The 8,332-nt window shown below is 34.0% G+C and overlaps 1 pseudogene across 1 annotated transcript; it reads right to left on the reverse strand.

Moving 5' to 3' along the window:
* Window positions 1-5,907: 5,907 nt before the first annotated feature.
* Window positions 5,908-8,332, reverse strand: LOC143540504 (adenine phosphoribosyltransferase 1-like; annotated as a pseudogene). Its single transcript, XR_013136602.1, has 7 exons — window positions 8,278-8,332; window positions 7,811-7,874; window positions 7,637-7,747; window positions 7,452-7,544; window positions 7,210-7,359; window positions 7,056-7,114; window positions 5,908-6,135 (listed from the first exon to the last, which is right to left on the reverse strand). The product of XR_013136602.1 is annotated as an adenine phosphoribosyltransferase 1-like (transcript).

Genomic DNA, 8,332 nt, shown 5'->3' on the forward strand with positions numbered 1-8,332 from the left:
AGGGTACATTTTAATAACTGAAATAAAAAATCAAAGGGAATAAAAAGCATTGTAATAATAATAATAATAATAATTACATAAAAAGGTTATATGCATTAATGTATTATAATTTTGTAATAGATAATGTAGGGAATATGATCAATTTGTTTAAATCAATTTGAATATGAACATCACAGTGGGAGATGGGTGTATACGATGATGAATAATCAAGAACAAACATAAATCTGGAATATAAATCTAATAACAAACCAAATATATAGAAGAATAAGTCATCAATATTTAGCATCCAACCCCCATGGATGAGCAATCCATTGGGTGTTACAATCAACTGATCAAGGATCTATGAAGATTACATCATAATTCAGACCCCCTTAAATGATGGAGGCTACTAGCTATATATAGTACTAGGATATAGCCCGTGTAATATACAGGTGATTAAAAAAATATAATAAAAAAATTAAACTGAATAATATGTATAAATAGCATACCTTAAGAATTCATAAAATATAAATAATTTTTTAAAATACATAGATTAGTAAGAATAATATGTATTTGTATTAGAAAATAAAAATGAAAGGTTGTGAATCTTTACCAATTAAAAAAAAGTGAAGGTTACCATCAATTCATTTTACTTGAGTTGGTAAAGCACAAACATTTTAAAAGCAAGGTAATGAGTTCGATTCCCACCAACAACATATTTTTCATTTTATAATATGGGTAGATGGGTAGATAGATAGATATAGACACACCATAAAAAAGAAATATCAGCATTATTAAACAGAAAAACTGGAAATAAATAATCTTATTTTTGTGTTTTGGTTAATAATAATTTTACTTTTAAAAATCACCACCGACGATCCAACATTTCAATTATTTTTGTCTCAATGGACCTCCATTAAAAAACACTTAACGTTGTTAAGTTTTTTCGAGTTTCAAACCAATGTTTTAGGGTTTTGATCAGAAATAATATAAAAGTCGACTGATGTAAAACTTATCTCGAAACAGTGATTCAGATGGCTTGATTTTTGTTAATTGGTAGTTCAAATATCTGAATTGAAGCACTGTTTCGTTGTTTGGATCACTATTTTGAGATAAGTTTTACATTAGTCGACTCTTATCTTTCTTCCAATCAAAAGCCTTAAAGCATCGGTTTGAAACTCGGAAAAAAACTTAACGACGTTAGGTGTTTTTTAACAGAGAACCATTGAGACAAAAATAGCTGAAAGTTTGGACCGTTTGTGGTTATTTTTAAAGGTGTGATTATTATCGGGCAATTCACAAAATGTAGTATTATTTATTTCCAATTTGCTTATTAGACAACTAATAAAAATCAGTTGATTGTTCATCAGTATTCAACAAACACCACCAAACACCAACAAGCAATTTTTTGTTTCCCTAAGGCTAACGGTGCAAAAGAACCAAACATTCAGCAAACAATTCGTGAATCGTTTGACCAGAAATTTGTTTATGTTTGTCCGTTTAATAAATAAGAGTACATGAACAAAGCCCACATTCGTTCAGTTGTGTTCATGAACATGTCCATTTGTATATATTGTCCATGAAATTTTTTGTACATTAATTTATTTTATCTAAACATTTTATATTTTTTTAATTTATTACCCCTAATATAAAATAGGAAAATGTATTCTTACATTGTTTTTGCATTGCTCACATTTCATTTCTCATTATTCACATTGATGAATACATAGATCTCAAGCTCTAGGCTTCGTTGATTTTATTTGTGTTTGTTTATATCCGTGCATTCATTTCCCTTAACTCCATGTAGATGTCACATCTAAGGTAAATGGTTTAACACTGCTTAAACACCCCCCCCCCCCCCCAAATTTAATTTTAAAACAATTATTAAATAATAATGTGTGAATGTAGAGGAATATTAAAGCCCATTCACACTATAACATGTCTTGCCTTTAATGTCCCTTAGCCCATGAAGGGAATGATCCTACTCATTAACCTATGCCAAAACCAGCTTAACACCCTATGCGTTAAGATATACCCCAAAGCCCAATAAGCTATCTAAGCTGGATTGATACATTTATGTAACTAAAATGGTTTGTCTTAAAAACAAATTTTATAACATGGTGGTGTTTAATAAACTAATTTATTCTAGAAAATATTCATAAGTTTGAATTAAATGCATCACTAAGGTTAAAGACTTCTAGGGAGATGATATAGTTTTGGTTTAGAAATTTTAGTTATGCTTACTTATATGGGCTGTAAATAACATTTTAGCTAATACCCAAGTTGTCCTTTTTAATCTAGTAGGGTCTTTTTGGGTTTACAAAGTATATGTAGAAACCCTTTACAAAGCATTCTGATTTTCGTCTTACCACACGTGTTAGTGCTATCAAAATTATAGTATTTTTGTGTTTAATTCCTTATCTTGTGTTGTTCCCAAAAAGCTTATGCAGCCATGTTGTTCCTTGCAATTTCTGGTTCTTTGCTCCCGAATCTGTCATTTATTGAAAGCAGAGTTATCATCAAAGTTATGTTAGCCATTCCATATTAGTTTTTATTTTTATGAATTAGAGAGCATTTAAACATCTGCTACAGTTTGAAAGTTCATTAATGGGGTTTTTTTGGTATGTTTTTTATGTATTATTGGTAGGTTGTCAAGTAAAAGTATATATGCTTGTGAGGTTAAAGATAAGAAAAACTCTTTTCAAAACAATGCACACTAACAGATATCTATATAACTGCAAATATCTATTTCTTTGCAATAAAAATAGTTGTAAATGTTAATTTCATTAAAAGAAATATCCCTTGCAGTTCGAGAACTCATTTTGATTAGAAAAACTCTCTTCGGATAGAAATGCAATTAAAGTGGGGATCTTTCTTTTAATCAACTAACAACCGTATTGAGATGAACATAACCAAAGAGTGTTATCTTTCTTTTTCCCAGCATCTCACCACTATTTCTATTGCAAAGTAATTAGATATTTGTAAAATCGTAAACTGCAAACATAATAAAAACTCTCTTCAAATAATAATGGTTAATGGCCAGTTTACGGTTTAACATGCGAATCTCAAGTTCATATCAGCTCGACCCATTTAAATAGTTTTAATCTAGCCACCTTTTATGTATTTAACTGCAAAGTAAACACAAATGTTTCATTTTTTTCATACAAATGAGTTAAAAGTTACACTTCAACAAATGTTTTATGTTAATCACTTGCCTATTACGTACGGGCGAAAGGTTCAAACAAGATGCAGGTCGTTTCCAGATCATAACTCTTGTAAGCCCATGAATTTAGTGTCTGGAGTGACCTCTCTTCTCAATGTCTCCATGAATCATGGCATCCATTTTTATGTTTAATGCCCTTTCTTCCTGATAATACCCCCCCCCCCCCCCCTAAAAGAACAAAAATAGAAATCGTCATCAATGTAAAGACGCAATTTGAATAAGTGAACATGTAAATATGTAATTAATAAAAATTAAGACTTTTTCGACCCGACCCAATTAGAACAAAATATGTGAACCTAAAATAGAGTAAACTGCAAAAGAAATCTCACATTAATTTCACGTTCTTCAGTGTAAGGGTTTATATTCATTAGTGACGGAAAAACCATCAAGTCTATATTTGAACACCTCTCAGATAACCATACAATCTATGAATCTGATCCCGGCAACAAACTTTAAACCATTAAAATGAAAGCCCACTTAGTGAATGCATCTTTAAGACATGTACATACAGAAAGTATAACCGAATACCAATCGTAGAGGCTCAAATCCGTAACGGAGGAATCAGAATGGCTGCAGAATCACGGTTGCATAGTCCATACGGCCATGCCATCCGGATCTTGCCTCGCCACAGTAATACTCGGCTCCTTTTATTAGACCGATCATCATAGTGTATCCACGATACGACTCCGACCTTCGAGTCCCTTTAAACACACAAAATCCCAACATAAGTACACTACAACGGAATAATATGACATCAGTAACTAATACATTATAAAAAATCAATGGAAGATGATATTAGGGTTCAAACAAAAATAACCCAAACAATCAATAATTGGGCCATATCAAAAGTAATAGTTCCAAACTACAGTCGATTAATGAGTTTTATTATGATGTTCAACCACCATTGTGGTCCCAAAGATTCCACCCACAGCAACCATTAAAGGCCGATTTATGAGTAACAGAAACAATACGACCAACCAGTAGAAGATGAAGCACGGTGGAGTAAGCAGCAGACAAACAACGATCACCTTCGTGCACCGTTGCCTAGGGTTCCTAAACGGAACCGGCAGCAGTTGTCACCGCCACCAAAAGTTCAGAAACCGAACCTGGCAACAGTGATGTCGATATAGAAGGTGCTGCACGTTGTAGCTCCGGCGCCACCATAGACGACCGGAAACAACAGTATAACACCATCTACAACTCTCACTTTCACTCTCTATAAAAGTCACCGTCATTCGCAATTGCAAACGGTGGGTCGTCGGATTAACTAACCTTGTGTCTGATCTCTCAAACAAATGAGAGTCGGTGAAGACCTACAGAATAAGAACAAAGATCGAGAAATGGTGAGGAAGAGAGACAAGTTCTTGGGAACACGTAGCAACAACCAGGGATACCTGGCAATAAACCAGCTAATCAAGATGACATCAGCAATCTACAAACACTTCAAGTACTTACAACAAAGGCAGCAGATGGTACAAACCGTCAATGCTTAGAAAGTTTGAAATTGTTATATTTATAATTATAATACTACTATTTATTATAATTATTTTATCTACTTAGCATCTCCTTTTTCATTAGTACTAAGTGTTATATTAGTACTAGATGTTATACTTTTCAATTATTATGTTGCTTGTTTTTGAAGCAGGACTTCCTTATAAGCAGCTTCTCTATTCCCTATGATAGAGGTAAGGTATGATTATTGTTGTATTCAGTGGGCTGCCAGCCCGCCAACTAAAACAGGGCCAGCATATTTAATTAGACTATTTTAAGCCCAACTTGGATTGAGCTATTATCAAGCTATTGGCCCAAGCTTTGTTAATTTTGTTAATTGTATATTTTATTATTGTATTGTAATTTTATTATGTGATAGATCTTATCCGACCAGAACCGTCAAACCGACCCAAAATTTATTATGGTCTGACCCTATGAAATTAGAGCATCTATAAGCAGTGAACCCCTAAACAAAATTCATCTGCCACTAAACACAACCTCAGTGGGGATTGGGGTGTTCGTCAATAACATGTGTTGTTCAAGAGCCCGTTAAAACAAGTTTAGTGTTTGAGACACAATTTTATGTCGCTATTAAAAGTTATTTTAGTGGCAGTTTTGTGTTACAGTTAAGGGAAAGTGACAAAAAGAAACATCTGACTTGTGTTCTAGCGTACAAAAATTTCTATGTTTAATAAGTTTTAGAGCATGTTTGGGATTGAGTTTGAAAAAATGCTTATTGGCTTATTGGTTTTTTTAAAAAGCTATTTTGAAAAGCCAGTATTTGAGCCTTTGAGGCTTTTGGAAAACTGCTTTTCAACCCTTTCAAAAATCTAAAATAAGAAAGATTTTTATGATTGTCAAACATTTTAATTTATTGGCTTTTTGAAAACACCAATAAGCCAATAAGCATTTTTCAAACTCAATCCCAAACATGCTCTTAATTGAGGTGACATGACGATTGACAATAAGCACATAGTAGAGTCTGTTATTAGATTCCAGCTTCCACTAACGTAAGCACGATTCATCTGATCTCATTGATTAGTAGGGTAATTGTTGATTACGTGAATTTTCTGCGAACGCTAGTTTCATTCAATAAAAGACGCATTTGCCAGAGTTGTGGCATTATAAGTTATCACTGATTACAGAAACTTTCTTGAAAACATTTCTTATTCATAATTCATCAACTTAAGGGCTGGAAACAAAACTGATGTTGCTTTCAACTTTTAATCAGGCTGCCTTCACTCACCACCAAGAAATGTATACACGAGTACAAATTATAGACTTAGATTCTTTATATAACCACAAGAGTAACTCAACATTTTATTTTTAAGTTTCATAAACCCGAATAAACCTCATTGGTCAAATCGTATTGATTTCCACACAATCATAAAGACTCACGAGACGAGGACAAACAGCGGCTTGTCTCCTAATCGATCCCGACCCTATATCCAGAAATATAATGTATATTAATAACAAACTGAAAGCTCTTTTTAGTCACCAACTATGAAGATAAAAACCCCATTACAATTATAAAAGTATAAGTGTAAAAAAATATACAAAAGTAGCCATTTATCAGTGTGTTTTATCTCTGGCAATGTCGAAACAAATTCACGCATATAGTCATGTAATACACGAACCTTTGGTCACTTATCAACTTATACTCGCTTACACCCTAAATACTGTCATTCTATAATCTATACATAATTAATATTGCATGTGTGAATCTATAGGCAGCAATCATGACCTATTCTTCAAAGAATATGCTGATTTAGGCAAAAAAAATAAATTGTATAAAAGTTGATTTGGGTAACCTCAAGTTAGACAGCAGGTCAAAACAAACGACCAGTAGAAAACTTCTTACCAACCGTCTCTACTAGCCACCATAAAAAATTAAAAACAGGCAAGCCTATTTTGACCAAAAAAAAAATCTAAAATGACTCATTTCAATCCGACTCCATTTTAGCAATAACCAGTTTTGACCTGAACTGAACCAAATTGATACTTTTTTTAAAACAGCCTGTTTTGACCAAACCTATTAGGCTCATTCTTGTATTGACCGGAACCCGTTTGACCCGTCACCCAAACCCGCCCAGTTTCCCAGCTTATGTGAATCTATTCACGAATAACAATACATAGGCGAATCTATCCTCGGTACTGTGGTTATTGGTGGTACATATCTCAATAGTTTTAAGTCCTCATTGATGGTAAAAAGTTTGATACGCAGACCAAATGAGTTATTTATTTTCGACATGGCTATATAGGTATAACACACTCAGATAGATGGCTACTTTCGCAATTTTATGGAATAAATAAATTGTAATTCCAAGTGATCGTTTTAACTTAAGTTAATAGAAAGCTGTACCTTCAGTTCAGGCAATTCAATAACACAAGCACACTCGACTACTTGAGCTCCAACCTGCTCTGAAATGGAAAAGATGAGAGTTTAATAACAAGTTAACAAGAAACAATAAATTCAATAATAAAGAAAATGTGTGTATATGTGAGTGTGCTTTTACCAAGTAGACTGATTGCAGCACACAAGGTTCCACCAGTTGCAATTAAATCATCGATCACGAGAGCTCGATCTCCTGCCTCTACAGCTCCAACGTGCATCTCAATTTTGTCGGTTCCATACTCCAACGAATACTCTTCTGAAATAACAGCTCCTGAGATCTCAATAACTCAATCAATGATCAGCGCGTCATACGTAAACCTAATAAAACAAGATGTATTATTAAGGCAACACATAAATATGCACCAGGTAACTTGTTTGGTTTTTTCATAGGCACAAATTTCGCTCCGATGGCCAACGCAATCGGAGGACCGAATATGAAACCTCTTGCTTCAACACCTGCATTATTAATCAGATCCGAAGCTTATGAAAAAGAATAAAATAACATAATTAGTTATTTTGTATAAGTTTTTACAGATATTGTCTTTTACCAGCAACAACGGAGATGTTTTTGTCTCTATAGCGTTCAACGAAGAGATCGATGGTGTCCTTAAAAGCTACGGGATCAAGCAATAACGTGGTAATATCCTGAAACAAAATCCCTACACACACACAAATAATGAATTAACTGAACTGACCGTGACAATTGTGTAGTAAGTGTTTACCTGGTTTGGGGAAGTCTGGAATGAATTCGAGAAATGCGATCATCGGAAGTAGGAGCAGTGGCGGCTGGCGGAGATGGGTTGGTATTGGTTAGGCGGTTTCAGTGGATTGTATGAGATTAATAATATGTTGTGGGGTTTGGGGTAAATGACGTTATGGTATTAAGCGTATTCATGCCTCTGCTTTGTCTCAACAGAGAATCATTCAATTGGTTGGTGGGTAAATTGGATTGGGAACCAATTGGGGATGTTTTGCCCTAATGTTGTTGTACATTGATTTGCTTTGACTACACTTGCCAAAAACCAAACGTAATATGTGACTAAACATGTAATATGCTAATATGAGTAAATTATACGGGGTGTTGACCACTGCTACATGCCCACAGAGTCATAGGGTTTTTGACCACCGTCAAATCCTCCTCTCCAACACCTTCGTAATGTATCCAACGCCCAAAGTAGTTGGTGTTTGCCTGCGCTAGCCCAACGTCTCTTCACACGATGATGTTTTAAACTCAATTTAAACAT

The sequence above is a fragment of the Bidens hawaiensis genome, unplaced genomic scaffold (assembly GCF_021521415.1).
Source record: "Bidens hawaiensis isolate Kalapana, Puna unplaced genomic scaffold, B.hawaiensis_p1.1 tig00012255_1, whole genome shotgun sequence".
Classification (NCBI taxonomy): domain Eukaryota; kingdom Viridiplantae; phylum Streptophyta; class Magnoliopsida; order Asterales; family Asteraceae; genus Bidens; species Bidens hawaiensis.